Consider the following 23240-nt stretch of genomic DNA (forward strand, 5'->3'; position numbering starts at 1 on the left):
TGATTCATAAAGAATTTAAATTAGTTATATATGTTAACATTTGATTGGTTTAAAAGTTTGAGCAAGTGCATGCATACGATTGTTCAGAATTTGTGTCTCGTCCGATAATACCTCGTAATCTCAATCCGGCGACGAATACGGGTTAGGGGTGTTACAAACACTATGTGCTCTTTGGTGTGTTCTAGGAGTCTCGTGTGTCCGAGTTATTTTCCTTAGTGTTTACTAAGGGCTAAAAGAATTCAAGATCTTAATGATAAGATTTGTTTGAAAATATAAATCATTAGATATAATTGAAAATGCTATGTAGTTGAGATAAAAATTTAATATGTCATGACATTAAGTTTTTTTTTTCTTTTGACCATTTGTGGCACAAAATGAGATTTGAGATAAGTTGATAAATTAAATGAATATGTGTTAAACATTGAGGTTAAAATATGAGTTGTAAGATATAAAAATTGAGATTAGAACTTATGATTTCTATAGGCCCATAATAAAGAAGTGACTAAGAAATACATTACTTGCATAATGGACTAATGGCTATAATTGGAATTCACATGTAGATATATTAGAATGTTAAGGCTAAAAAAGCAGTAAAATATGAATAATATTGGTTCCTCAAAGTGAGTCCCAACTATGAATTCCTAATGAGAATGGCTAATAGATTAATAATGGCTAAGTTGAGCCCTTAAGATTTAGTATAAGGAATGAATTCCGTTGAAAGCTTAAAATGTAATATGAGCACATTAAGTAATAAAAGAGGGCTCAACATTAATAATAAAATAGGATAAGTTAGATTATCCTTGAATACTTACTGAGCTTTTCAAGCTCACGCATTAGTGGTTAAATGCGTAGGTAATGGATTAGCAAAAAGTATAAGGTCTAGTCTTAGGAGTTTTGCATCACATTTCACTTGAGGTTGTAAAGTATTTATATTAGTTGTTCTTGTATAAGAACTTTGACATGTACATAAAGACTTAATTTGGATATAGTATTTGTAAAATTAGAGTTGAAATTCAAATTATTTTAATATAATTAATCGAGTTTTATTTTGTTATTTGACATAAATTTTATTTATGCCTTATATTTTGAGTTTAAATGAGTTTTGAAATTTATTTTAATGCTTTGGAATATATAGAAATGATTTAGATATGTTTTGGCATGATTTTCAAGTGCTTTTAGACTTTTTAATTTCAAGGATCCAAGGTCTGGTACCTCTACCTTAGGTATTGGACCGAAACAAGTCAGTAGCTAAAATGTATAGTACAGGGACTAGGTAACGACACCTAGAGTATAGGTAGCAATACCTAACCCCTGGACAGTGCCCATGCATTGTTCTGATCATTTTGAGCTCCCTAAAGCTATGTGACCCCAAATACCTTTGATCACTCGAAAAACGTTGTTTTTAAATGGTTTTTAGTTGATTTTAAAGCCTTAAAAATGATTTTATAATAATTTTTTTATTATTTTCTTTAAAATTTTTAAAATTTTAATTTGTAGTAAAATCTTTACCTATCTTCACTTGAAAAACTTTGATTTAAGCCAATAAGCCCAAACACTTAGTTTGCAATTTAAATGGGTCTTAACATGTATTCAATGACTAAATATGATTTTAAATTGTATTTTATCCTTTCTTGGATGTTTTAAATAATTTAAAGAAATTTTATAAGGCTACTGACTCTAGTTTGAAAATGCTCCGATAACACTTCTCATATGAACAATTAAAATATTAAAATACTAACATTACAAACAATACTAACAAATTTTTATCATTCTTAATAAAATAAGATCCAATAAATAAAATACTAATTTACTAAAATGAAAATGGCAATAAAAATAATATAACATATTTAAGAATTTTTAATAATACTAGTAACATAACATTGGCTCGAGTCACAGTAATGAGTGATTAATTGAAAGAGTTTTAAAATATTTTCGTAGGTTTATGGTTTGAATGTGAAAAAGGATAAGATGATATGGAAGGAGTTACAGGATTTGTGAGAAGTTGGATGGACAAAATTTGAGATTGTAAAGTGGCATTAATTTAAATACAAAACTTTTGAAAATCACAATAATTTTGATATTTATGGATATTGAGATTTTAATTGAAAATTATATTTTTGAGGTAATAACAACACCTCAACACTAACAAATTTAAGATGAAGGAAGTAGATGTTGAAATCATTTAAAATTAAAAGAGAACTTCAGTATTTGGATAAAAGAGGAGACTAAACAAATATCGGAGAATCCTCTAAAATTGTAGTGAAGATTTCTTTATATGTTTATTTGATCTAAGCAATGCTAGGATTAACCCTTTAGCACTTTCTCAACGATGAAATGAAGATTTAATATAAATTGTTAATTACAACCAGTAATTGAGTATATAATCACCACTAAATAAGAAGATAGAACAATTTCGATGTGGACATCATAACTACTATAATAAATGAAGTTTCTAAATAATTAACTAATCCAACTACTGAAATGTACAATTGCCCCACTAAATTTCTTGATAATCCTACTACCCTTAATATGGATAATTTCGAAAATTTTTATTATTTATAAAATTTTAAATTAATAATAATAAAATTACATTTTGACCTTTTAAAAAAAAGATAAAAATTTAATTTAATTTTTTATAAATTATAAAAATATAAACTATTAAAAATAAAAATTACAATTTTACTATTATAAAAATATACCACTTAATTTCAATCCTATATTTCATTTTACAATTTTTTTTTCTCTAAGTTTTATGTTCCTTGGATTTAGATACAAACACCAGCATTTACAAGAGAACTTGGAATATTCCAGTGTCAATACATTATCTATATATACAAAATATTGGATAGCACATGTGTTAATGGGTATGATTTTCTTTTTATGTATTTAAAAGATTTTTGGAGGTGACATCTTATATGATATGAATATCAGACATAAATATTTCAAACAAAAACATAGTGGATATATACAGGCCGGCCTGTGACATTGCCAGATAGTAAGTTCTGAATCCAGACAAGACATAATAGATGAAAACTAAAAACCTTGTAACCAATAGCCTGTTGTTTGTGGCCATGGCCGGCACAAGTTCCATTAATAAACAAATTGAGAAAACACATTAAGGAAGAGAGGAACTTTTCCAATCCATTTAGAAACAATTTCTTCAGTTTTTCCCTCAATCTTGATCAATCTGACACCTCCCCTTAATGCACACTCTTAGACAAGTTATAGATAGAATTAGAAAGCAAAATTTTGTTTAATTAACAAGTACTAGAGATGGAAGCACTTCAGGAGGAGCCTATGTATCACCATTTCAGCCATCACCATCCAATGATACGCACTACCAGTTCGATTTCGTCCAGGAAGATTTTCTGTTCCGGTTGCAAGCTGACTATATTGCCAGCTAAAGGATATTACACCTGCAAAACCTGCCCTTCCTACCTTCACCAAGTGTGCTACAATATGCCAAGGAAAACTCGACATCCGAGCCACCCCGATCACCTTTTAACCCTCAATGTTGTGCCTTTGTCGAGCAACAGAGCATTCGAGTGCAACGCTTGCGGACATGGTGTCAATGGGTTCTACTACAACTGTGCAGATTGTTGCATTTGCTACCATATCTTATGCTCAGCATTGCCACTTTCAGTATCCATCACTTCCCACCTTCATACATTGAAACTAGAATTTTCATCTCCTAGTGATTTGCAATGTGACATATGCAAAAAATTGGCTTGCTGTAACGGGTGGCTTTATAGGTGTCAAATTTGTGAGTTTGATGCACATCTAGCTTGTGCCATTTCCAATCACATAACACAATCTTTTCGGCATCCAACCGCACCATTACCGGGCTCTTCGATGAGAAAGACAAAGCATTCTTCGGCATTGCTAATGGAAACGAAGCAAAGAGAAGATTATGTCAACGAAGGCACTGAACTGATGCAATTGGTATCTCTGGGTGTCACTAGGAACATGAGTGACAACACAGTACAAGAAAATGGTATTAAAACAGTAGTTGGATGGGATGAGAGATTGCATAGTCCTAAAAGAAAACTTACAACAGGAAATGGGCAGGATGAACACTTTGGATCATCAAGTTCCAAACCAGATATGGCTAGCATTTCTCCGAGTCTGCTTTCGTCGGACTTGAGCACTGCGCAGAGTTACCAGTTCAGCGATGGATGTTTTTCGATTGACTTGGCAGGATCTTATTCAAGTTTAGATCATACAAATCAGGCAAGAAGCGAGTCTAAACATTCCGATCCTACAGCTCTCCAAAAAGTTAAAGAAACAAGAGTTGAGAGGAATAACATTATGCTTGATAGAATTACAGGCAACTTAGAACCAACAAAACAAGGAACTACTTATGTTAAGAAGGAAAGTTTCGATAGCAGGATGAGTGAGGCTTTCTTAAACCGAAACTCTACTCATTCGGAGGAGCAAAGGAATCGAAAGAAAATGTCAAATGAATCAAGGAACGTGTCTGAAAATGTAAGTGCAAGTAGTTGCTTTTTGTTTTTTTAAAAGGGTGAAGTGAAGATTAATGCATGATATGATGATGTTAATTTGCAGGGAAGATCAGAGTTTTCATCCTGGTGGAACCCCTTCCAATGTTGCTTACCTCAAAAATATGAGAGAAGTACTATAGCTTTCAGTGGTGGAAGAAGTTGAAAGGAAGAAATGGAAAAATTGATTCAAAGTTTTTGGCTTTCATAATAATATCATTTCCCTTCAATTTGATTCAGAGTTCCATTATGGTTTGTTTTATACTTGGCAAGCATAATAATGAACAAATGTAAGATTTACCTAACTTAGATCTTATACTTTTAGGACCTTTCTATTGCTAGGTTCAATAGACTTTGCAATGTTAAAAGATGTTATAATTAACTGTAAACAAAAACTTAACCCATTTTCTAAGATCTATATATAATATAAATTATTTTTATAACATTAATCTTTATTATCATATTTGCTTTTTCTACAGAATAATTAGAACTATTCATAGTTCATCTCAACTCTTAGATAGAAGGATAATGCATTTCAATGCACTCGAATCCACGTCCTCTTACCAATTGAGTTATATAATATAATAATTAACTATAAAATATTTTAAATATGATTATGAGATAATAAAATATCAAAATAAATATAAATATAAATATAAATATAAATCTAAACTAAAGTATAATATAAAGTGAAACTCACAAATCAAGCATTCAATCCATCTAAGTAGCTAATTTAATGGAACAAGTGGTTAAAAGTCTATATCTCAACCTTAAAATTACCTTCCATCAATAATAGCAATAGCTCCTCCCAATTTATAATGTAGCTAAAATAAACTAAACCACCAGTCATTCTTTGATATTCAATTCAATAATAAATTCTATGTTATAACATTGTGAAATCTTAACAAGCATTTATATAATATATTAGTTTGATCACAATATACTAAATTAATTTAATAATTTTTATAAAAACAGTCTTCAACGTTACTATGAAAATTTAAATTTAAATTCAAATAGCAGAAAATTTAAAATATAATTTTATTCTATTTGTATTTTGTATTTACACATATGAATATTACAATATTGTATAATCAGATTTTATTAGTTAATCTGATATAATATTTTTGGAAATACATAATTGATAACTTAAATGAAAGTTATTATAAATAATTTTACTTAATAATTTTATTTAACAAAACTTTCAGTTAAATTTTAAATATGAATTAATATAGTAATAAACAATTCAATTTAAAAAAATTTTACTTGATAAATTTATGTTTCTAAAATTTATGGATTTTATATACCGATAAAATAATGTCAAATCTTCACTTTTTAAATAAATATAAAGGTTATATACACCCATATATATCTAATAACTTCTCTAATTTACTTTAATTTTAATTAAATAATTTAAAGGAATTAAAATTTTGAAAAAACCATGAAAAGCAAAAAAAAAAAAAAGAAAGAAAAGAAAGCAAATTGAGATTTGAAAAAGCTAAAATCAATAATTGAAAATCGAAAAAAAAACTGATAAAAAGGCATAAGCAAAAAATTAAAAATGAAAAAACTAAAATAAAAGATTATAAGCAGAAAATTAAATACCGGAATTATAATTGACGTGTTACCAAACTTTTGTATTTGATTAAAATACAATTAAAAATTAATAAACAAAAAATTATTTGCCTTACAAAAGAAATTACGATTAGAATTTCAAAAGAAAAAAAACATGTTTGTTTATGTTTTTCCCTCAAAAAAATTTATTACATTTAAATAATTTAATTTAATTAAAAATTATATAAAATATAGACAAACGTATAATAATAGATTAATGTTTTTAAAATTCGATCATCGGTACTAGTTTATTTCCCTAAAAACTAATGTTTTTAGAACCATTTTAATATAAATTAAATATTATTTTTGAAATGAAATATTATATTATAATACTTAAAAGAATAATTACAGTTTCGTATTATAAAAATTATGGCATGTATTCAATAATTTATTCTTATGCCGTGAATCATGTATTATAATATCATCTTTACAATGATTTATCACTATCTATTAATAATTTCTTATTATGTTGCTCATTAAATATGAATTTTAGAATAAATTATCTAAATAATCATTCAATTGTTTAAGATATTTAAATTCGACTATTAGAAATATAAGTTTTGGCATTAACATCAAGAATATAAAAATTTTGTTACCTAATCCTCAAAGATCAATGACATTAAATGGTACGTGGTATTGCATCTTCTAGCATATAATATATCATTGCCCACATGCTACTATAAGTTTCAAATTGAAAAAATATAAATTATAGTTTGACCACTTAATCTTTTGAGAAGTTCATTTTATGTTTCTCAAAAATTATTGTATTAATATTTGATCTCTATTATCAATAGTTTATTATTCATATGGCTTTTACAATAATTTAACTACCAATATATTGAATTTTAGTTCAATTGACATCTCACTATTGTTAGTATAGGAGGACGTAAGTTCGAGTGTGCTAAACCACATTATCCTCTCATTTAATAGTTGAAGAGGGGCTATGAGTAGTATTAGACATTATATCAAAAAAAAGATATTAATATTAAAAAAAGAAAAGAAAACTATCAACAATATTTATATTCATTATAATAAATTAATTCGTTAATTTTTATTATTTATATTAAAATATGTTAAGGTAACACTTAAATAAGTATTTCAAATTTTTTATAATTAACATTTGCATTATTATTTTTTACAAAATTAAGATTATATGTTAACTTTTTTTGTATATTGTAATTATTTTGTAACACCCCAAATTTCTGTAATTTTGGCTTTTGTGAAATTGTAGCATATGAAAATATCTGAATATGTTTTTACATGAATTTGCATAATATCTGTCTGCTTTTGTGTTTAAGTGCTTTGGGAGTGTGTTAGGGAAGTCCCAAGTAGAGGTGATCATGGGCTGGGACGGGCTGAGCTCAACTAAAAATTTAGGCCCATTCATTGGGCTTGGGCTGGGCCGGGCCCAAAAAATGGGCTTAAAATTTTGTCCAAGCCCGACCCAAATAAAAATACTAAAACCCGGGCCCGTCCCGGCCCGCCCGTATTTATTTTTATATTATTTTATATAATTTTTAAATATATATAATACATCAAAAATACTAAAAAAATCAAAATAAATATTTTCCAACAAATTGAAAATAAATTTTAAAAAATATGTATACTTAAATAACACTAAGATAGATGTAACTTAACAAGCAAATACCTCTAAAATAATAATAAAATTAACAAATGGCTTTAAAATAATAACAAAATTAATAATAAAATAAGTTTTATACAATATCTAAATAATAACAACAAAATAGGAGCAACTAATAGTAATATGGTAAAAATAGGGAGAAAACAACAAGAAAATAACATTCAAAAACAAAAAAAATAGTAGATTTTTTTGTCATTTAGTGAATTCGGGCCGGGCCTAGGCCAAAAATACCTTACCCGAGGCACGACCCATTTTTTAAACGGGACTCATTTTTTTGTCCAAGCCCATTTTTCGGGCCTATATTTTTGCCCAAACCCTCCCACATTTCGGGCGGGCTTTCGGGCCGGACCGGGTAGCCCGACCCATGAGTAGGTCTAGTCCTAAGTTCAAGTCTCAACTTGAGCAAAATCTTGGTTTGTTTTATTTAAATAAAGCTTGGCTTTTGGTTAATGGGCTTATAAGAATTTATTGGTAAAAACTTAACAAAATGGGCTTGCTGGTCTAGTGGTTAAGTGGCAAGGGTTTATGCTAGAGGTCTTGTGTTTGAATCCTGGCTTGGGCATTATTTTTGCCACTAAGGCCGTGATAGAATTGGAGGTGAACTAAAACACTGAAGTGGCAGGGTTTATCAGATTTTTCTGAGTAGTTTCCCTTAAAGAACTCTCTCTGCAGAAATTCTCTACTATTTTCCCCTCTCCACGTTCTTTTTCTTTTCTTTTTGCCGAAATTTCCCTTGCCTTCCTTCCATTCATTTTGATTTCGTATTAATAGGCTTCTGAGATTCATTGACGTTCTCCTCATTGGTAAGTTCTGCTTGTCATTCGTAAACATCATTTTGATTAAGTGATCAAGGGGGAACTTTCTTTGGGTGTTTAGGTACTGATCAAGGGGCTATTCTTCGTTCTTGAACAACGAATTAAGCGCGTAGTATTCACTGGTTTTCGCTTGAGGTAAGAAATTTAACGATTTCGGGGTGAAATACCTCGTTTTGTTTCAATCAAAAATTGTTTAAGTGATTGAATTGGGTCTTGTCATTGTCGAATATAGGTTTTGGAGTGCTTGAGATTGCTTTAGGCTTCAATTGAAACCAGGTGTGTACTCCAATTGATCTGAAATTGCGTTTTGGAGAAAGTAAAAAACGCTATTGTCGATGCCACAAGAGCGTGTGGACTGCCCGTGTGGAGGCTATGTGGCGAGACACGGCCATGTGGTTGACGAAGTAGGCCATGCGCGCGCCACACGGGTACGACAGACACAGGCGTATGAGGCTAATGAGGCCGTGTGCAAGGCACGGGCTTGACCAATTGGGCCATGTGGGCAACACGGGTGTATGGGCCACAATAGTAAACCACAGGGTATACGGGATCTTGGGCCAGGATGTGTGATCCACACGGGCAAGGCCAATTAGAGCCGTGTGAGCCACATAGGCGTGTGGGCCCACATGAATAGGGCACACGGGCATGTGAGCCCGATTTGTTTGAAATGTTCTGCAAGGTTGCACGGGTCGCCCAAGTCGACTGTGACCTGATTGTAAGGTCGGTAAGCTTTACTTAGACCCCTATACTCTGATCTAATACTAAGATGTATGTAAAAGCATGATAATTAAAGCATGTGTATTTGTTCTAATTTGATGATGATGTTATGATTTGTTATCTGTACATGAGCGTGCCATATTATCTATGTTGCATTGCATTGGGTGGATTTGTTGTTGAAGAGAAGGAAGACTGAAAGGCTATTAGCCTGTCATTTGGTAGCTATGCTGCATATACCTGATACGTGCCGTATATGGTACCACTTGGTGTGTAGGGTTGGATGGGTTGATTCTATCCCCATACTTGGTTTGTAGGGCTGGGTGGGTTGATTTTATCCTCACATGGTGCGCTGGGTTGGATGGAGATGGTGTGCAGGTTGGTAGGCATTACTGTTCTGATTGATATGCATGTATGTCTGTATGGGCTAAGGCCCGAATGTATCTGATACTGTTCTGAGTGGGGCTAAGGCCTACACTAATCTGTTAAGAGCTTAGGCTCGATTATGACCGTTTGACTACTATCCGTTTACATGCATGCTTTACTGTGGAGATGTACACACTGAGTTTGTGAAAACTCATCTCTTATTTTGTTTGTCTGTCAGGTAATCCCCAGCATTAGGTGGATCGGTCCAGTGGAAGGGCTCGATGGTAACCACTGCTACATACACTTTGTTCTTAAAGGTTTTTAATGCTTTTATTATTTTAATTGCTATAGTTGAGAATAATTATGTAATTTCTAGTTTCAGATGTTTGGCTTAAGTTCAAAATTTTAAAATACTGTTTATGGATTTTAGAACTGCAACTTTATTTGTTCTTAAGCTTTGGCGAACTAAGAAATGTTTTCAAGCAAATTAATTAATATATGTTTTCTGAGTTAAGTAAAAGGTGGTAACTGGAACGGTTTTTTGGTAGACACAGTTTTAAATACATTCTCATGTGACTTCGTCAGATTTGGACGTAATGTCTAGGCCGGATTTGGGGTGTTACATTTAGTGGTATTAGAGCCTAGTTGTAAAACTTGGCTGTGGATTTGGATTTCAGAATTTGGTTTTAAGAAAATGATTTGTAAAGCAATTTGAAACATTTTTTATAACAAGTATGTGGTACACCAAGCCTCCAGCACTGATCCTATAAGTTCTCTGAAACTCTGATATGTACTGTTTGAAAGCATGCCTTTACTGAAATTTTTTTCTGTATCTGTCGAAAACACTGTGTAGGCGTGATGAGATTGTTGTAAGTAATTCTCTACTGGAACCCTTTAGGTAGTGTAAACTCGAAACCGTAGTGAGCTTATTACTCGCGATAACTAGCTCTGAAACTCTGATGCTGTTCTAAATCTATTAATAATTATCAGAACTGTAATCTGATTTTCATAAAACTCTTAATACAAATTAATTTGTTAGTTACGATAAGCACAAGTGGTACTCATGGACGGGGTACTAGAGATCGAGGTAAAGGCCGTAGAGGGATTCGAGTTGAGTCTTTCGCATCTGATACGATTCCTAATCTGAACATTAGCGAGACACCGGTGTCACTTATTAATGAGGTTGGTGCTGAGTCTCATTACCGTGAAGCTGGGGACGATGCACTATCCCTGGCCATGCTGCAAATTCTTGAGAGGGTCACTAGTGCCAATACTAGATCTGGAGGCCGTGGTTCGGTTACGGAATGAATCATGTCAAATGGGGCTGAGATATTCAAGGGCATCACTGGAGTTGCTCCGAGTGTGGCCGAGTACTGGATGGAGGCCACAGAGTGCATAATGAATGATTTGGACTTCACTGATGAGCAGAAGCTTAAGAGGGCAGTGTTTCTGCTTCGCGATGAGTCGTACTAGTAGTGGTTGACTGTTTAGGAGGGCACTCAGCCTGATCAGTTTTCATGGGATTTGTTTAAGACCACCTATCAAAGTAGGTATGTGTGAGCTAGCTATACTGACGCCAGGTGACGTGAGTTCTTGAATCTCACTCAGGGGGACCGTTCGGTGGCCGAGTGTGAGGCCAAATTTTTTATACTGAGCCGTTATGCGAGGGGCATGATGGCGACAAAGTATGAGCGTTGTGTTCGATTTAAGGATGGTCTGCAAGACAATCTGCAAGTTCTGATAGCTCCACAGAGGGATCGGAATTTCTCAGCCTTGGTTGAGAATGCCAAGATTGCTGAGGAGGTGAAGCGCTCTGAGCGCCAAAACCGTGAGAAGGGGAAAGCTAGGTGGGATTCTGAGCCCTTGAATACTGGGATGAGGCCTAAGAAAAAGGCCAGGACTAATGGGCTCGTGAGAGCTGGTCCTACTGTTGCTGTTCCTGTTGGGGTGGCGATGTGTTAGCTTTGTAATAGACGTCATCCAAGCGAGCGTTGGAGGGCTACTAGAGCTTGTTTGAGGTGTGGTTCGACTGAGCATCATGTTAAGGATTGTCCACTGAGGAGTAATCAGATGCAGGCTTCGGTTGTTGAGATTGCACAGCTGCTGAGAGAGGTACAATAGCCACCTAGAGGCTGACGATAGGCTAGGGGTGGTAATAGTACTGGTCGAGGTTAAGGAGCACCAAGCAGAATTACTGGGCCAACTAAGGTCAGAGAACCTACACTTCTCTACGTTGCACGTCGCCGTAAGGATGGAGATGCTCCGGACGTCATCACGGGTACGTTCTTCATTTCTGATGTACCTTATGTTACACTAATAGACATAGGCTTTACACATTCCTATGTGGCATGTTTTGTGTCTGAGACTTTTGGAATTCCTTGTGAGAGCACTTCTAGTGAGATTTCAGTAGTGAGTCCGTTGGGGCAGTTTATTAGGGTCAGTAAACTATTTAGAGACATTCCGTTGGAAGTCCAAGGAATAGTATTCTTGGCTGATCTAATGGAACTTCCGTTTGGGGAGTTCGACTTAATTCTGGGTATGGACTGGTTGGTGAAGCATCGTGTAAGTATGGATTGTGCTGAAAAGAGGGTTGTTTTGAGGATCGAGGAGGATAATGAGATAGTCGTGATTGGAGAACGACGGAATTATCTGAGTAATGTGATATCTGCGTTGGTGGCAGAGAAGCTTGTGAGAAAGGGATGTGAGGCATACTTGGCCTACATCAGTGTTTCTGATTCTGTGGACTATTCGGTTAAGGACATCCGTACTGTGAAGGACTTTCTAGATGTTTTTCCAAAAGAACTACTTGGATTGCCTCTGAGTTGTGAGGTAGAATTTGGGATTGAGTTGATTCCTGGTACAGTTTTGGTGTCTACCTCCCATTATCGAATGACACCAAAGGAGCTGGTAGAACTAAAGGCTCAAATCCAGGAGCTATTGGATTGTGGGTTTATTCGTCCCAGTGTGTCTCCATGGGGAGCACCTGTTCTGTTTGTAAAGAAGAAGGATGGTACGATGATGATGTGTATCGATTATCATTGGTTGAATAAGTTGACGATAAAGAATAAATACCCACTTCCAAGGATAGATGATTTATTCGACTAGTTCAGAGGGGCTTCTATGTTCTCTAAAATCGATCTACGATCAGGTTATCATTAGTTAAGGGTTAAAGTGGCCGATGTGCATAAGACGACATTTAGGACTCGTTATGGACATTACGAGTTCTTGGTTATGCCCTTTGGATTGACTAATGCACCAGCGGCATTCATGGACTTGATGAACCATGTGTTTCAGCTCTACTTGGACCAGTTCGTGGTGGTGTTTATTGACGGCATCTTAATTTACTCTAAGTCTGAGGATGAGCACGATGAACATCTTAAGATTGTTCTGCAGATCCTTCATGAGAAATAGCTTTATGCGAAGTTCTCTAAATGTGAGTTTTGGCTTCAGGAAGTAATCTTTTTAGGACATGTGCTGTCTTCTGGGGGGATTCGTGTTGATCCTTGTAAGATTGAGGCTGTGTTGGATTAGAAACAGCTAAGAATATGTTGGAGATTCGTAGTTTTTTAGGACTGGTAGGATATTACCAACGCTTCATAGAAGGGTTCTCGTTGATCGCAGCGCTGTTGACTAAGTTACTATGTAAAGGAGTTCTTTTTGTTTGGATTGACGCACAGTAGGAGAGCTTTGAGAAGCTCAAGACAGTTTTGACTCAGGCTCCAGTTCTGATACAGCCTGAGCCTGGTAAGGACTTTGTGGTTTATAGTGATACGTCACATGTGAATCGGTAAGGTAGTTGCCTATGCGTCTTGACAGCTTAAGACTCACGAAGCTAATTATCCGACACATGATTTGGAGTTGGCTGCAGTTGTCTTTGCATTAAAGATTTGGAAGTACTATCTGTAAGGTGAGAAGTGTACCATCTACACTGATCACAAGAGCCTCATGTATCTCCTCACTCAAAAGAAGTTAAATCTTAGGCAGTGACGATAGGTTGAGTTGCTTAAGGATTATGACTGCAGTATAGAGTATCACCCTAGAAAGGCCAATGTGGTGGCCGATACATTAAGCCGTAGGGCTGTGGCTGATTTGAGAGTGTTGTTCACTCGATTGAGTATTTATGATGATGGGAGTCTTCTAGCAGAGCTACAAGTGAAGCCGACATAGATTCAGCAGATTAAAGCTAAACAGTTAGAGGATAAGACTCTCGAGATACAATTTCGTCAGGTTAAGACTGAGACTACTATAGATTTTGGGTTGAATAATGATAGGGTATTGTGTTTCCGGGGTAAGATCTATGTACCTAATGATGAGGATTTGAGGCTATCGATCTTGAGGGAAGCGCATAGTAATCCGTATGCTATGCATCCTAGTGGAAATAAGATGTATAAAGATCTTCGAGAGTTGCACTGGTGGCCAGGGTTGAAACGTGAGGTGACCGATTTCGTTGCTCGCTGCTTGACTTGTCAACAGGTTAAGGCTGAGCATTAGTTGCCTTCGGGGTTGCTACAGCCGGTTAAGATATCGATGTGGAAATGAGAGCGAGTGACGATGAATTTCGTTAGTGGGTTGCCTCTAACACCCATTAAGAAGGATTCTGTTTGGGTCATCGTGGATCGATTGACCAAGTCTGCACACTTCATTCCTGTTAGCACAGACTTCTCTTTACAGAAGTTGGCTAAACTTTACATCTCAGAGAAAGTAAGACTGCATGGAGTTCCAGTGTCGATTATCTCTGATAGGGGTCCTCGGTTTACTTCTCGATTTTGGCAGAAGCTTTATGAGGCTTTGGGTTCACAACTTGACTTCAATACTGCATTTTATCCTCAGTCAGAGAGGGTGATTCAGATACTAGAGGATATGTTGAGGGGTTGTGTTATGGATTTTAGAAGTAGTTGGGAGGAATACTTGCCTTTGGCAGAGTTCGCTTACAATAACAGCTATCAGTCTAGTATTCAGATGGCACATTATGAGGCACTTTATGTTCGTAAGTGTCGCACCCCTTTGTGCTAGACTGAGTTGGGTAAGCGATGTGTTCTGGGTCCGAATTTGGTTTCAGAGACTGAGGATAAGGTCTGTTTGATTCGAGATCGACTGAAAGCGGCTTCTGATAGACAGAAGTCCTATGCTTATTTGAAGAGGAAAGATATTGAGTATTCGGTGGGGGACTTGGTTTTCCTTAAGGTCTCACCATGGAAGAAGGTTCTGAGGTTCGGTCGCAAAGGTAAGTTGAGTCCACGGTTTATTGGGCCTTATCAAATTCTAAAGCGAGCAGGTCCAGTCGCGTATCAGTTAAAGTTACCTCCAAAGTTAGATCGTATTCACGATATTTTTCATGTCTCGATGTTGAGACGTTACCGCTCTGATCCCACGCACATTGTGCCTGTGGAGAAAATTGAGATTAGACTAGATTTGACGTTCGAGGAGGAGCTAGTTCAAATTTTGGATCGCGACGTCAAAGTTCTGCGTAAGAAGTCTATTCCCTTAGTGAATGTGCTATGGTGGAATCACAGCACTGAGGAGGCTACTAGGGAGCCAAAGGATTCAATGCGTCAGTAGTATCCTCACCTTTTTTGACCAGGTAAAATTCGAGGACGAATTTTCTTTAAGGGGTAGAGTTGCAACACCCCAAATTTCTGTAATTTTGGCTTTTGAGAAATTGTAGCATAGGAAAATATCTGAATATGTTTTTGCATGAATTTGCATAATATCTGTCTGCTTTTGTGTTTAAGTGTTTTGGGGGTGTCTTAGGGAAGTCCCAAGTTCAAGTCTCAACTTAGGCAAAATCTTGGTTTTTTTTATTTAAATAAAGCCTGACTTTTGGTTAATGGGCTTATAAGAATTTATTGGTAAAAACTTAACAAAATGGGCATGCTGGTCTAGTGGTTAAATGGCAAGGGTTTATGCTAGAGGTCATATGTTCGAATCTTGGCTTGGGCATTATTTTTGCCACTAAGGCCGTGATAGAATTAGAGGTGAACTAAAACACTGAAGTGATAGGGTTTATTAGATTTTTCTGAGTAGTTTCCTTAAAAGAACTCTCTCTGCTAAAATTCTCTACTATTTTTCCCCTCTCCATGTTCTTTTTTTTTCGCCGAAATTTCCTTTGGCTTCCTTCCATATGTTTTGATTTCGTATTAACGGGCTTCTGTGATTCATTAACGTTCTCCTCATTAGTAAGTTCTGCTTGTTTTTTGTAAACATCATTTTGATTAAGAGATTAAGGGGGAACCTTCATTAGGTGTTTAGGTACTAATCAAGGGGCTGTTCTTCATTCCTGAACAGTGAATTAAGCACGTAGCATTCACTGGTTTTCGCTCGAGGTAAGAAACTTAACGACTTCGGGGCGGAATACCTCTTTTTGTTTCAATCAAAAATTGTTTCAGTGACTGAAGTGGGTCTTGTCATTGTTGAATATAGGTTCTGTAGTGGTCGGGATTGCGTTAGGCTTCAATCAAAACCAGGTGTGTACTCCAATCGATCTGATATCGCATTTCGACGAAATTCAAAAATGCTACTGTCAACGCCACATGGGCGTGTGGACTACCCATGTGGAGGCCGTGTGGCGAGACACGGCTGTGTGGTCGATAAAGTAGGCTGTGCACGTGCCACACGAGCACGACGAACACTAATAAACCGTAATTTATACACATTTTTACCCCATGATTGGCATATTTATGAATGATTTCTCCTTTGTTTTAGTGAATTCGATGCTCCTAATCATTTAATTTCATGTTTTATACTCAAGAGAGCTTAGGATAGCAAAAGGAGCAAGAAACGGGCCAAAAATAGACAAATTGGGCTTAAATCAATGTTTCACACGGCCTAGGCACTTCCACATGAGTTATCCACACGCCTGTGTGTGACACACGAGTAGACCACACTCCCGTGTGTCATGGCCGTGTCGACTAAGAACCAACTCAGTATTGCACACTACCTGAGCACCTTCACACGGGCATGGGACACGACCATGTCTCTGTCGAGCCCAAGCTAGTTCTATTCAGAAAAAGGCACTTTTGAGGGTTTTGAAGCATTCTAAAGCCTATATAAACACCCTAGAAGAGGATTAGAGGGACACACAGAGAGTTAGAGGCAGAAAGTACTCAAGAAAAGCCATTAGAATCACCTCGGAGCTAGGATCTATATCAAGACTGAAGATTTCCATCCAATTTCCTAGAAGTTCTTTAGGTTTCTTTATGTTTTGTTGTTTTCCAAACTTTGAGATGTTTTCCATTATTATTATGAACTAAACTCCCTAAATACCTAAGGGAGATGAACCCTATGACGAATCTTATTACTATTTGAATTATATGATAAAGACTTATTCTTATTTTTAATTGTGAGTTCTAAATTCTTATTTTAATGTTCCAGGGTATTAATTCAGGTTTTGATGTGCTTATTCAGTAGAGGAAAAGTCTCTGTTTAATAGTACATCATCCATAATTAAGCGGAGTTGAATGCAATTCTAGAGATAGGACGACATAAATCTATCGGATTAGAGTCAAATCTAATAAGGGAATCCATAGATCGAGTTAATGCGACAATAGAGTTTTTAATTAGAAAGAGATTTCAATTAATCAACCTAAAGTCAGTTGTTCTTAGTTTTGAGAGAGATATTAACATAAATTAGGGATTTCTACGGATTAAGTTAAGTGAATAAATTGTCTAATTCAGAAGTAATTAGTGAAGTCTAGTTGGATTCTTCCTTGGGTATTGTCTTCTCTATCGGTTTTTCCCAAAGTATTTTTTAGGTCTGTTTGTTAGAAGTAAAACATTTTCCGGAAAAGCTTTTCAGCCTTTTCCAGTGTTTGTTTGGCTGAAAATGTTTTCCTCAGGTAAAATCAATTACAAAACACGGGAAAAGAAGCCCTTAATTTTGGAAATATCTTACGGATTTCATTTCTGTAAGACATTTTCCGGTTCCTCCTTCATCCAGGTAAGGCTTATTCTCCTTCTTCCTTTCTTCATTCCTTTTCCTTCTTCCGTTCTTCATCTTCTCCTCCAGGTAAGTTGCAATCCAGTGTAGCGCCTAATCCTCTCCATGCCACGTTGATCGACCGATTTACTGTATTACAATGCCTTTTTGGGGGATAGCCATCAATTTTCTGGCTCTTTCGATTTACTAACATTTTTCTCCAAATTCTCGAGCAATAGTAATTGACATTTAGGGCCTAGTCTATAAATTACAGCAGATGGCACCGTTCTTTTTCATTTTCTCTAGTTTGCTCGTGCAGAAGCCATGACTAGCTCATCCGATCATTCACGCAAGGTTTCTATATTTTTTCTAAAAGAATTTTTATGTTATCTATTTTCCCTAATTGAGGTTGCGTCTGCCAATTTGTTTGATTTATTTTCTTTTTTGTTTCTCTATTTGTTTGATTTTTTTTTACTCTTTTGTTTGGAGTATATGCTTTTCGTAGGCTTTGAGCAAGATCGCATATAATAGACTCCAGAAAGAATTAATGGAATGGCAAGTTAATCCACCCACTCTCCTTTATGGTTACATTGTTTCCATTAGTCATGTGGTATTTGTAAATTACAATTCAAATTGTCATGATAAATTTCAATAAATGACATCTGCATAAATGAGAGGTCATTTAATGTTCCATTGGTATTGCATATGATTAGCACTTTTCTTGGATGTAAGACTAACTACATAATCGACATAGCATCTTATATCATTGTTCATAGTAGTTCTTGAGCCATCTATTTATATTGGAACTATTCACTTATGGTGTTATGTTGCCATTTCCATCATTCGTTTTTCTAGTCAAACTGTGAGCCTGAGAGTATATTAAGGTTTGCTTAGAAATGTCTAGCATATTATATTGCTAGACTGATATAGGATAAGTTTCTCCCCATGTTTTCTTTCAGAGGTGACTTACTAGAGAGTTTGAGTTTTTTTGTTGCTGTCCTATGCTTGGAGATGCTCCGTTCTAGCATATTACTAGTTATGAAAGACGTCTCAGAGAGGTTGCTTGGTCACCTAATGGAAATATTAATTAGGAGAAAAATATTCACTAGAAGGTGTCTAAGAGAGGCTGGTCATCTTTTGCATTTAATGCGACTAACTGTTTAGCGAAGTACTTGTTTTGAGCAGTTTACTTATCATAGCCATGAATGAGTCTTGACCATCTAGAATGTTGTATGTATCACACAAAAAAGTAAAATATGGTCCGTCTTAAAAGTTTGTCTTTCGTGTCTGTGGGCTTTACATGATCCTCAAGGTGTTGGTGATTAGGTAAATTTTCATGAAGACTTTGAATTTGGCACTCTGGTGTGAACTGTTCTTTCTTTAGGTGTTGATTAATTGCAACCTTCCTGGCCATTAAGAAATCTATTTTGCATTGTTTTGTTAGTGTTGTCTAGGCATGTTCCTAGGTGTGCTTGCACCTTGGCACTAGACAACAAAAGTGCCTTAGACCTTTTTGAGTGAACCTCATTTGGGTGCACCTAGGCAATCTTTTTGTAAGGCAATAGGTGCAAAAAAGAAAGGCCTACTTGATTGTAGTTCTCTTTAATTTAATTTTTTCTCACTTATTCATTAGATGTACCTTTGCTAGTAATAAAGAGAGTGTACCAAACCCTCTACTTCTTAGTATTTGAAATCAAATAGAAAACCTTGAACATAAGGAATCTTGCATATTGAACCAAAATAACTACATATGTCAATCATCTTTTAGAGAAATTAGTCCACATTCACACACATACTGTGCTTTACTTTCACTTGGATTTTTTTCTTTTTTGCAACTTGTCTCTGAGTCCATGTTAAGGGTCTAATGTAGAACAACAGGAAAGGCTGCTTGATCATTAGCATCCATTTTGCACTTCTCTTTTGTGATATGCATGTGGTCTATTATCTAGCTACCCAACATTCAAAATCTTGCATTGATCCTATTTTGCAGATATTCTGTATGATAGCTGGTCCCAGCCATGACTGTAAGTTCTATCTGCATCAGCATTCTCTCCATGTTATCAAGCTCAACTGCCAAGGTTTGTTGGAATTATTAGCAATTTGACCGTTTGTTTTGCTCCCTAAGATCTGGCCTTATATGTTCAAAGGTGGAATACTGAATTCACTCTCTAATTATGCAGCAAAGGCCGGCTGATAACGATCGATATGTTAAGAACTGTCGCAATGGCAGGTCTCCCAAGGAGATGAGATGGTTGTTCCATGACGATAAAGTATAATAATATGAACCTATCATCTATAATCTGTGTATAAAAACTGAGGTTACAGGGATAGGCGTTTACATTTGTCACGTTGTGTATGAAATTATGACTTAAATGTAGATTTATTTTGAATATTGTTACCTAATGCAAGAAGCAGACTGAACAATATAAACCTTTCTTTTCTTCTATTCCAGTTATGCATACACTTTGTTGTTTGTTTTCTCTCTTCTTTAGTTATTTTGTAGTTGTTGACCATTTTGCATTTGGTCTCCAACATTTTAAGGGAAACAATTTAACATTCGCTTTGGATATTCTTTTTGGAAGCTACTGTAGAAGATTGGGGTGAGGATTTACATGTTTAGTAGGTACTCAGTTTTTATATAAATTATTGCAGGAGGGAAGAGTCTATTTGTACTGGTGTATTAATTTTAAACACTTTCTTAACTTTTTTTATGACATTTTAACAATTTAGTTGTTAAATTTATCGTATTTGTCATGTATGTAAACTTTTAAATCAATTTGATATGTAAAAACAATTTAAATTATAAATTTATTAATATGTGTAAAACAATTTTTTGGAAAATATTTTCAGGAAATCTGCCAAACAGCAAAAATATTTTACACAGATTCATCCAAACACCAGAAAATATTTTCCAGTAAATCATTTTACAGAAAAGTAAAACATTTTCCAGAAATCATTTTACGGAAAACATTTTACTGCCAAACAAACGGACCCTTAAACTTCATTTTTTTCGTAATCTTAGTTAATTAGATAAATAGTTTTAGTTTAAAAACACACTTTAATTCTTAGGCTAGATAATAAAAAGATAGTAATTACTAGTACTTTTAGTCCTCGTGGATTCGATATTTTCGGTCTCACCATAACTATACTACTGTTCGATAGGTACACTTGCCTTAAGTCAAAGTTTTAGTTAGTTACACGACCATCAAGTTTTTGACGCCGTTGCCAGGGACTAAGATATTAGGAACGCTTAATTTTTATTACTTTAGCCATTATTTTTTAATTCTATTTAATTTAGTTTACTAAATTTTCTTTTATTTTCTTCTGATAGGTTTTTATAGTTTATGACTAGAAGAAACCCGTCGGGACCATTACTTTTTGATAGTGAGATAGAAAGCACAGCTCGTAGAAATCGAAGAGAAATAAGGGGAAGCCTAAGATACATAGAGGAAGAGCGAGAGGATGATATTCACACCACAACCGAGGAGATGGTTGAAAATCAGGAAAATCTGCTACCTCCTGTGATTGTTGTTGATCCAGCAAATCAGAATCCTGCTCCTTGTACTATGTATGATTATGCTAAACCTAATTTAACAGGAATTGAATCGAGTATAGTTAGACCTGCTGTTGCTACAAATAATTTTGAACTAAAACCTAACACGATTCAAAAGATACAACAGTTTGTTCAGTTTGATGGTTTGCAGGACGAGGATCCAAACACTCATTTAGCAAATTTTCTGGAACTCTGCGACACATTTAAAATCAATGGCATTTCTGATGATGCCATTCGCCTTCGGTTATTCACCTTTTCATTAAGGAATAAGTCTAAATAGTGGTTGAACTCGTTACCACGAGGGTCAATCACTACTTGGGAACAAATGACCGAAAAATTTTTACTTAAATATTTTTCACCGGCTTAAATAGCTAAATTGAGGAATGATATCTCTTCTTTTGTGCAGATGGATCTAGAAACTCTTTATAATGCAAGGGAGAGATACAAGGACCTATTGAGAAGGTACCCTCACCATGGGTTACTTTTATGGTTACAGGTTTAGACTTTTTACAACGGTGTGAACCCCTCAACAAGGCAACTTATCGACGCAACCACCAGTGGAAATTTTAACAACAAAACACCTGAAGAGGCTTATGAATTTATTGAAGAGATGTCACTAAATAACTATCAGTGGCAAGTCATGAGAACAAAGCTGACAAAAGCAGCTGGTGCTTTCAACCTCGACGCGGTCACTGTGCTATCAAACTAGGTAGAACTTTTAAATAAAAAGATTGATAGCTTATATGGTTCTACTCAGGTACATCCAGTGTTGAGGTGTGATTCAAATGGAGGAATGCACAACCCAGATTACCCACCCTTCAACCCTGGCACCAAGGAGGAACAAGTCGACTATATGGGTAATAACTCTAGACCTCAAAATAACCCGTATAGTAACACTTATAATGCAGGTTGGAGAAACCATCCCTATTTCTCGTGGGGTGGTCAAGGAAATCAAAGGCCACACCATCCTCCGGGTTTTCAACAACCACCTTACCAGTAGGAAAAGAAACTGAACCTTGAGGAGATGCTAACGAAATTCGTAGCGGTATCTGAAACACGTTTCCAAAACACTAAGACAGCTCTTAAAAATCAACAAGCATCAATTCAAGGGCTCGAGAATCAAATAGGCTAGTTGGCAAAGATGATTTTCGAACGACCACAAGGTAGCTTGCTGAGTAATACTGAAAATAACCCAAGAAAGCAGCTTAATGCAATTACTGTTCGAGATGAAGAAGGGTTAGTTGAACTTGGACCAGAACCAAAACACAGATTTGTGGTAAGTAAAGGTAAAGATGAGGTGGACCATAGTGAGCAAAAACTATAAGTAGAGAATATAAACCTCGTGTACCATATCCCAATGTGACAAGGAAAGACCACACAGACGAACAATTTGGTAAATTCCTTAAATTAGTAAAGAAATTACATATTAACTTACCGTTTATTGAAGCTATTTCACAGATGCCAAAAGCAGTTAAATTTTTAAAGGATCTTTTAGCAACTAAGCGAAAGTTGAATGATACGTCGCATGTAGAGTTAAGCATAGTTTGCTCAGCCATTCTACAGAATAAGCCACCCAACAAATTGAAAGATCCAGGGAGTTTTACAATTCATTGTTTAATTGGTAGTTTAGATGTTAATAATGCATTGGCTGATTTAGGGGCGAGCATTAATGTCATGCCTTATAAAATTTTTAAACAACTAGGTCTTGGGAAACCCAAACAAACTAGGATGAGCATTCAGTTAGCAGATAAAACCATTAGATTTCCTAGGGGTATCATTGAAGACGTACTTGCAAAAATCGATAAATTTATATTCCCAATTGATTTTGTTGTTCTAGACATGGAAGAGGATAGTGACGTGCCTTTGATTTTAGGACAACCTTTTTTAGCAACTGTTAGAACTATTATTGATGTTGGTACAAGTGAACTCACACTTCGTGTGGGTGATGAAACGATCACTCTTCAAGCTTGTAATTCGAGTAACACATCGAATATTGAGGTGGTTGTATAAATCAAGCTACTAATACTGATCATGTGGTGCAGCTTTCTTTGCAGGTAACACATTCGAAGAGCATAAATGAGCCATATTTAAGTAACAACAAAGGACCCATCTACGAAGAGCAAAG

At 35.3% G+C, this 23240-nt stretch overlaps 1 non-coding gene across 1 annotated transcript; it reads right to left on the reverse strand.

The window, feature by feature from the left end:
* Nucleotides 1-21488: 21488 nt before the first annotated feature.
* LOC121228482 (small nucleolar RNA R71) lies at nucleotides 21489-21595 on the reverse strand. Its single transcript, XR_005926058.1, has one exon. It is a non-coding gene; the product is annotated as a small nucleolar RNA R71 (small nucleolar RNA).
* Between the last annotated feature and the right edge of the window lie 1645 nt (nucleotides 21596-23240).

Source organism: Gossypium hirsutum, chromosome A04, assembly GCF_007990345.1.
Source record: "Gossypium hirsutum isolate 1008001.06 chromosome A04, Gossypium_hirsutum_v2.1, whole genome shotgun sequence".
Classification (NCBI taxonomy): domain Eukaryota; kingdom Viridiplantae; phylum Streptophyta; class Magnoliopsida; order Malvales; family Malvaceae; genus Gossypium; species Gossypium hirsutum.